The 8,905-nt window shown below is 34.9% G+C and overlaps 1 pseudogene across 1 annotated transcript; it reads left to right on the top strand.

The window, feature by feature from the left end:
- Nucleotides 1–4,773: 4,773 nt before the first annotated feature.
- On the top strand, nt 4,774–8,473 carry LOC149158728 (shikimate O-hydroxycinnamoyltransferase-like; annotated as a pseudogene). The gene is made up of 2 exons (XR_016261080.1): nt 4,774–5,360; nt 7,260–8,473. The product of XR_016261080.1 is annotated as a shikimate O-hydroxycinnamoyltransferase-like (transcript).
- Nucleotides 8,474–8,905: the final 432 nt, after the last annotated feature.

Genomic DNA, 8,905 nt, shown 5'->3' with positions numbered 1-8,905 from the left:
AACTCTTCCACAGGAAAAGTGTTGTATGATGGTTTGGAAAATATTTTCTATATTGAGCATGAAGTTAAGCACATGTTCATATTCCAGCCTAATTTTGTAAAATACACTGAAGCTGATGAAGTGTACAGGAAATTGATCAGGATGAAGATACCAAATGATGAATGGTGGACCAATATGCTCGATATCCTATAATTTACTATGGTAACTCTGAGGTAAATAGAAAATATTTGCTGAGGTAAAGTCTGGTAAAAAGGTAAAGAGTATCAGTAGGGAAAAGTAAGCAAGGATCCAGCACACAATTACTAAAGCAATAGCAAGAGGCAAATTCGAGTTTCAACCTCCAACTCTTCCATGAATAAAAGGACAACAACAATCAGTTTTACATCTGTCTCTATATTTTTGTAGAAGATATTTTATATTCCCTAGAATAAATCTCATGTAGTTATGAGATATTTTTGATGTAATTTTTGTATAAATACTTCTCCATTCGAAGTATTGAGGCTGGATTCTATAACATCTCTATAAATCTATGCTATTAAGCTGAGATAGCTTTTGTACTCAAATCTGGATTTTTGCTGGAAAAGGAATAAAAGTTGAGGACATTTCATCAGATTCCCGTGTAGTATAATTGCAAATAAGTATTCTATCCTTGTGATTTTATGTGTTTTTTATATGGTTCAATGTTTCATGCATCTTAAATCTAAATGGTAAAATAGTCAAAGTATATCAGAATTAGCTTTATTGCTCTCTGTTATCAATAGTCTACCATTTATATGTTTTCTTTTAAACTATCTCGATAAAGGAATTCTTAATTGCTCCCCTGTCCCTGTAGTTTTCTCTAATAAGTCCCTGGTATAGGATTCTTAACTGCCCTATGCTAGTTGACCTATCTTCCTTTCTTCTTTCTAATCCTAACTTGAGGATTCTTGATTGCCCTCTAGTTTTGAGCAGAAATATCATCCATTCAAGCCCCAAAGTTTGTTTTTACTCTGTTATCATGCCTGTTGAACTCATACCTCAACAATTTGACTTAATCTAGTGAATTATCCCTGATTGACTCCATAGCCCAATGGCCTAAAGCCTAGTTTGCCCATTTGTTTCAAAACTCCACCAGTCTCAAACGAAACAACCTCCTTGAACATTAATACTAGCCTAAAATCTTTTCAAACATAACTAAATCATAAAGAGAGAGCCCTCTCTGGACTAGGTGGGCTAGCACCTAAGTCTAAAAGTTGGTTTGTGGTTACCTCAAGTCCTTTCCTTCTTTTCAATAACTTCTAAGGAAAATCTGAGTGATAACAGAATCGAAAACAATAAAATATTTTGCTTATGCTTGTATTGAATGGTTAGGATGTTGATTTACTTGAAATTCCTAGCTATTTCTTCAAAGTATGCATTTAAATGGGATGAATTTTGGTTGGCATCATAACAATCCATGGCATCAACAAGAGAAGATAATATAAGATAAGTTTATTGTTGTCCAACGAATGACCATTAAATGGTCAATGCGAATGCTAAGTAATCTAAGTCAATATGAAGCGGGAGTACAAGGGCCACATCTATAAAGCAAGATAAAAGCAAATCTAATCTAAGATCTAAAGCCTAAGCATATAAAACTATAATGTTGATATAGGAATCATTTTGCTATTTAGAATATGTAATCCTAAGACCAAGAAGAGAAATATCATGTGTGAGGAAACTCAAGAGGGTGCCTCAACACATGATAGATGTTTGACCAGAGGGGCTATGCCATGGTATGTCTTGCTCTCTAGATGGAACCCCTTGTAAAATTTTGTAGCTATGGTGAGTCTTCATAATTAATATTTTAGCCCTTTGAAATATATAATGAAAAAGGCAAGACATATTCTTCATGTCATTTTATCGTTAGCCCTTGAAACGATTAATATAAGACATGAAAATTTCCCTAGTTATTTAGAATGATTTGTTGTAAGTACAACTCGAAAAATCTAGTGGAAAAGAGATTTACTATATGAAGTTTCGAGGGGAAGTAGAGGTGGTTTCCAATGATGATCTATTTAGTGATGCTATTAATTCACTTGGTTGGTAATGCATTCCTGTGAGACATTTATGCTATATTTTCTTATTGTCCCATTTTAAGGTTTCATGCTTTTTCATAGCACAAGATGAAAACTCATAGAATAACTTGCTTTATATGTGCATGGATATGTAGGCCTAGCAGTAGTCCATTTCAACACAATATCAAATGACCAATGGAAGAAGATTTCTCCCTTTTTCGAATAGATATTGTGGAATATATTGCTTTGTCAACTCCTTGAAGGTACCCACAGGCAAAAGAATGTGGTAAGGACTAATATAAGTGACCAATGATGACTGATGCTGAATTTTTGTAGATATTTTACAAGCATTAAAGTTTTAGATCAAATTGTGGATCATCTCGCAAGGAGTAAGGGCTGGTGTAACTGTATGATGATGACTTGTACAAATTTTGTACATATTTTAGAAGCATTCACGTTGTACATTAGCTTATGGGTCAAATTGCATACATTAGAAGGGCTTGGGATTTATGCTAAAGGACAAAAATGGATATTTGTTTTTTGGAAATTGATGTATAATAAAATTTTAAAATCGAATTAATATTATTATTTTGTGATGCATTTGAGAGAAAAATGAACATTGTTTAACTTTCTCTAACATGAACTTATGTTTAATTGATGAAGCTGAACACTGAAAAAAACAGAGTTGTATGAGATAAAAGAAATAGATTTTCACAACGTCTGAAAGCATTTATTGTGCCCAAATTCAAGATTTACAAGAATGGTGTCAAAGTGAAGGAAACTATTTTCCCAAGTCAGCAGGCCTGGAAATTCAATGAAGCATTATTACAGACTCTAGATAGAAATATGCAGTCTTTCTCTATAACCATTACCATATCATTCACACATTCAGTTGTGAAACACATATAGATACATGGCAGGAAAAAATGGATTTGATTCATATAGGGAGAGTATTTCCCAGCGTTTTCTAAGATTCTTTGTGGCCTCATCCCATTCTCTTCAAATCTTTTTGCCTCTGAGGCTAATTTTTCCCTATTCATGTTTCTGCTTAGCCCTCATATTGATACAAGAGATACTCACCAAAGATATCCTCCACGAATAAGCATATCAACCTAGTGCATTTGTAATTCCATATTTTTATACACATTTCAAATCATTCATTAGTTGCAAAAAATTTGCAAATACATTCTCATTTTGTTTGATTTCTCTCACAGAATACATTATCAAATTGGTGGGTGTTATGGGTTCATTTCCTACACTTGAACAATTATATGGCATGGTGCATAGAGAGACAAAGGCAGTGAAGATAGAAGTTTACTCAAGTAGGATTGGTCACTGTATATGTTTTTTCAATATATTGGAAGACCAAGTTTAATTGAATTTTTCAATATCTCTCCCTCTCTCTCTTGTACTTGAATCCCTACCGTATGTTCAAGATGCCCAATAAATGAAAAATGTTTTTGCATTACTCTCATGGATAGGCGCTGCTAAATGTTAAAGCCATTTTTGGATATAAAGGGGATATTGTTTCTTTAAATGGTAACTTTTGCATCTGTTACTAGTTTTTTGGAAATTTTCAAAAAAGAATTGGCAAAATCGGAATGTATTTTGTAATGTGCCCAAAATATTCACACCCTAGTTTTTTGGAAAATAAAAAAAAAAAATAGCAAAATCAAAATCTATTTTGTTAAGTGCCTGAAATATTCACACCCCCACAATACCAGAGCAATGCATAACACTTTAGCTCAATTGCCACTCTAGTTTTTTGGAAAATTTAAAAAAAAAAATGGCAAAATCAGAATGTATTTTGTTAAGTGCGTGAAATATTCACACCCACACAATACCATAGCAATGTAGAACACTTTAGCTCAATTACAAGTCGCTTACTAGGCTCCCACATTCTCATTGTTAGGTGGTTGACAAGTTTCCATATTTTCGCCATGGTTGGGAGGGTTTGTACACTAAACATTTTTTATAGATAAATCACTAATGAAGTTCTAGTGTAATTCCATGCTAGAACATTCACAAACCTTCCGTGAGTAAGAGGTTACCCAACCTCCATTGGGTGCAAGTCCAACTGTGCCCAAAGCCCCAAACTCCTTGAGAATACCCAAACTTGTGAGGTAAGTACAATAATTTTATTCAAAAAAAAATAAAAAAATAAAAAAAATTTCCTATCTTTACCCCTTTGGTACAAATGATAATTAAATAACAGTATAAATTTATCAAAATTTTTGATAAGTTACATGTAAATATAAGCATAACACCACGACAAATAATTAACAAAATTGAAAGACAAATACATGGATTGAATTTTTTCATCTTTCTATGTTTAATATCATCTCCATGTCAAATACTGTGAAATGAAAAACGCCTTCTACAATTCAGACAAGAAGACAACGTAGGGCGGAATAGTGCTCTCTGCACCATTCCTTGTCTGCGGGTGGCCTGCTCATTTCAGACGAAAAGACAACGCATGGCGGAATATGCAGAACGGTGCTCTCTGCACCATTGCTTGTCTGTGGGTGGCCTGCTCAATTTGCAGTGTGGCAACGCATTCATATAAAAGAAAAGATAAAATGTACCCGACCTGAGCAATCACTAGTTCCTTTCACATGCACATGCACTGTTCAGCCGTACCTTTGCCTTTTGACCCCAAGTTTTTGGCTAAATTTGGTTCGAAATATTATTATTATTATTATACGCTAATACTACGTTCTCTAAAAGCCACAAATCATGTAGATATAATACCTGTTCAGAAAAAGAATTTCCTCCATTCAAAAACTGGACTTGGTTTTCATTCTAAATTATATAAACGTGGAAGTTGTTCAGTAGAAAAATCATTCCAATCAACCCATGCCTTCATTTTCCTCCTCATAGCTAACGTTGGATCCTGAAAGAATGGTTAACATAACAGTGAAGAGTAGTGAAATAGTGTTGCCTGCTGCACCTACTCCGGAGCATAATGTTTGGGTGTCAAATCTAGACCTGGTAGTGAGGAGAGAACATGTTAGTAGCGTGTATATCTACAGGCCCACTGGAACTGATGGTAGATCTGATTTTTTCTCAATGGATATTCTCAAGGATTCTCTTAGCAAAGTGCTGGTGCCCTTTTATCCAATAGCAGGACGACTGGAAAAGGACACACATGGGCGTCTCCAAATTAATTGTAACGGTGAGGGAGCTCAGCTTATTGAGGCTGAAACAGATTCCACTGTTAAAGATTTTGGAGATTTTGCACCCTCTCCGCAGCTCACTCAGCTTCTTCCCCACCTTGATTTTGCTTCGAAAAACATTTATTCATATCCTCTCCTCCTTGTTCAGGTAAATTAGTGTTTCTTTTTGCATAAGTTCCTCTTCTTACTGTGTAATGTTTATGTTGGATGTGATTTTACAGAGTAGGTGAGACATCCAGATTTATTAGTAAAAAGTATATGGTATCACAGACAGCATAGATTTATTTTGATTCCTGCATCTGAGAAAGAAGTTTAAGATATGTGTTCTTTTTTAAATGGTAACCTCGTAATTTATGTGACAGGATTACATTTTAGAAAAAACTATGACTGTAACAGGATTTTTATTGTTTGGTTAAAAATAGAGTTTTGGATAAAAAAGAAATCAGGTTTGTGTACGCTGCAAGCTTCTTAAAAAAAACTTCCCAAATTACATAGACATTAAACAGCATTGGAATCATTCTTGTGACAAAACATCACTAATCCTGTGCAAAGTGTCCTGTTTTGCTGCCTGAGTAGTGTCATTCAAATAAGGAAGAACCATTTTTGAGACAAAACACCACTAAATTTGTGCAAAATGTCCTGTTTTGTTGCCTGAGTAGTGTCATTCAAATAAGGAATAACCATTCTTGAGACAAAACATTATTCTTGAGACAAAACATCACTAACCCTGTGCAAAATGTCATGCTTTGCTGCCTGAGTAGTCACTCATTCAAATAAGGAATAACCATTTTTGAGACCAAACATCACTAACCCTCTCCAAAGTGTCCTGTTTTGCTGCCTTATTGTCATTCAAATAAAGTTGCACTGGGGTTATCTCTGTCTACTCAGGGGAAATAGAACTAACGAGGAAGATGGGAGCAGAGCATTGAATAGTTATGCAAAGCATTGATTCCAATTGGCTGTGAATCCAGCACAATTCATCTTCAATTTCTTGGAAGTGTGGTCTGCTTTGGATTAGGATATCCATGAGTGAGGTTATTATATCCATGAGTGCTCAGAACGAATGAGTCTTGAATGCCATCGATTTTGAATTGAAGGTCAAGACCTGGGAGCCCCATTCGGGACAAAGACCGAACGGACAACTTTCAGATAAGGGATTCGGGACAAACACCGAACGGACAACTTTCAGATAAGGGATTGGAAAGAATGGAGCATGGAAAAGAGACTATAGCCACCATAAGTATAAATGTCCACAGTCCTTGGACAGAAGAAGCCCCATCATTTATGAATGAGCTTATAACCGAACCTGTATTTGGCCTAAGGAGAAATGCACAAGCCAGTTGATATAATTATGCCATTTCATGTAACGAGTTGTCATTGTGCATATCAATAACCATGAGCTTGAAATTCCATCATGCACCATTTGTATGCACCAAATTCCATTATGCACCATTTAATGTCCCCTCAAACAAATGGTCAGATATAGCATCAGATATAGCATTTAATTTCTTTGGATCAATTATTAGTGGTTTTAGTGGTTTTAAATTTGGCAACAACATTTTTGTACAATTTTGTTATAACAATTCTCAATTTGAGAATAACTATCATATCTTCTAGTGTTTTACACAGTTTTGTTTTAGAAATAATATTGAAATTTTTTCAAAACTCAATGAAACAATAATATCCAAATTTTTTCTAAACTCAATGAAACAACAACAAAAAATTAGGTTTATTATTGTAACATTTTTTTGCAATGCTCTTAAGAATAACGAAGTGATCCACTGTTAAATTATATCTTCTAAACTCAATTTAGCCTTTATACCCTTTTCTATCTTTTTATTTGGCTTTGTAGTCCAAAAAATTAGGTAGACCTTAACTCTAGTGTGACTAATAATTTTATAATTAAAGATAATGCTTTTATCCCACTTCTAATTCCAAAGCTTATGAGAAATATTTAATTTGAAAATATGATTTTAATGGTAAAACTTAATTGTTATATCTCCTTGTACATAGTTCATAATGCTATAGTCAATTTGTTCACATGCAGGTAACATTTCTCAAATGTGGCGGAGTATCACTAGGTACGAGGATACACCACATTCTGGGCGATGGATATGCATGTTTGCAATTTTTCAATGCTTGGTCAGCTGTAGCCCGTGGAACCAATGTTATTGAACCTCCATATCTTGACAGACGTATTTTAAGAGCCAGTAATACTCCCAATCCAAAGTTTCGACATATAGAGTATGAACAACCTTCACCAGACAAAAATGGTAAAATAAATGATGACCAAGACACAATTGGTATCTTTAAAATAACAAGGGACCAATTAGATAACCTTAAGGCCAAGGCCACACATGAGGATGGCAATGAGGTAAAATATACTACTTATGAAACGCTATCTGGACACATTTGGAGATGCGTTTGTAAGGCTACAAATCTCAATGAAGATCAAGAAAGCAAAATGTATGTTGCTGTAGACAGGTAAGCGACTGCAGCCACCTCTTCCCCTTAATTATTTTGGAAATGCCATTTTTACTGCTTCGCCTATGGCGGTCGCAGGGGACCTGGCCTCGAAGCCTCTATATTATGCTGCAAGTATCATTCACGAAGCTTTGGTCTGGATGGATGATGAATACCTGCAGTCCGCTTTAGACTATTTGGAATCACACCCTGATTTGAATGCTTTAATTCGAGGATCTCATACATTCAGGTCTCCTAATCTTTGTATCAATTCTTGGTCTCGGCTGCCTCTTCACGATGCAGATTTTGGTTGGGGAAAGCCAATTTATATGGGTCCGGCCATCATTGCTTTTGAAAACACAATTTATATTTTGTCTAATCCTGTCAATGATGGAAGTTTGACACTTGCAGTCAGATTGCGGGCAGACCATATGGACGCTTTTAAGAAATTATTGTATGAATTCTAGAAAGATATAAGAATTATAATTAAGTTGGGTGACTGGTTTAGAATTAGGATAAATGGCAGGGGAGGTCAAATTTCATTGGACAATGTCAGGGATTATTGCTCAGGGGGACAATGCTTACGTTTTATGTTGAAGATGGAAGTTCGTCTACTGTAATAAGATTGCTGGTCTGTTTTGAGAAATTGCTGTATGAATTATATAAGAATTATAATTAGGTTGGGTGACTGGTTTAGAATTAGGGTCAATGTCAGGGAAGGTCAAATTTCTAGGTACAATGCCTACGTTTTGTGTTGAAGATGGAAGTTCGTCTATTGTAATAAGATTATTGCAGGTAGATCATGTGGTCTGTTTTGAGAAATTGTATGAATTTTAATGATGGGAGTTATTAAGGATAATAAGATATTTTCTGAGACTATCAATGGAAATGATAATAAGACTGTCATTGAATTTTCTTTTCTTTAAGCTCAATATAATTTTAGAAGAGAAAATATACTCAATAGTATGCAAAACAGTCTAATTCTTGTTAAATATTAATGGCCACGGCCTCTGCCAATATTAGTGTACATCTTCTAACAAGCAGTGGGGTGTCAAGGCAGTGGGGTGTCAAGGGTGTCAATGGACCGTTTGTTGCAATTGATTTCAGCCTGCAAACTTTTTATCTCTACAACTATCAAAATATCAATCTGTAGTCATTAATACTGTTATCCCTTTCTAGCAATAGGCTTGGAAAATGAGGAAGAAGAGCGTCGTAAGGCCTGGCTAAAAG

This window comes from Pinus tabuliformis, chromosome 5_2 (assembly GCF_031772625.1).
Source record: "Pinus tabuliformis cultivar Carrire ecotype Pingquan chromosome 5_2, CPIR1, whole genome shotgun sequence".
Taxonomy (NCBI): domain Eukaryota; kingdom Viridiplantae; phylum Streptophyta; class Pinopsida; order Pinales; family Pinaceae; genus Pinus; species Pinus tabuliformis.
The sequence above is the reverse complement of the archived record's forward strand: the minus strand, read 5'-3'. Positions and strand labels throughout refer to the sequence as shown.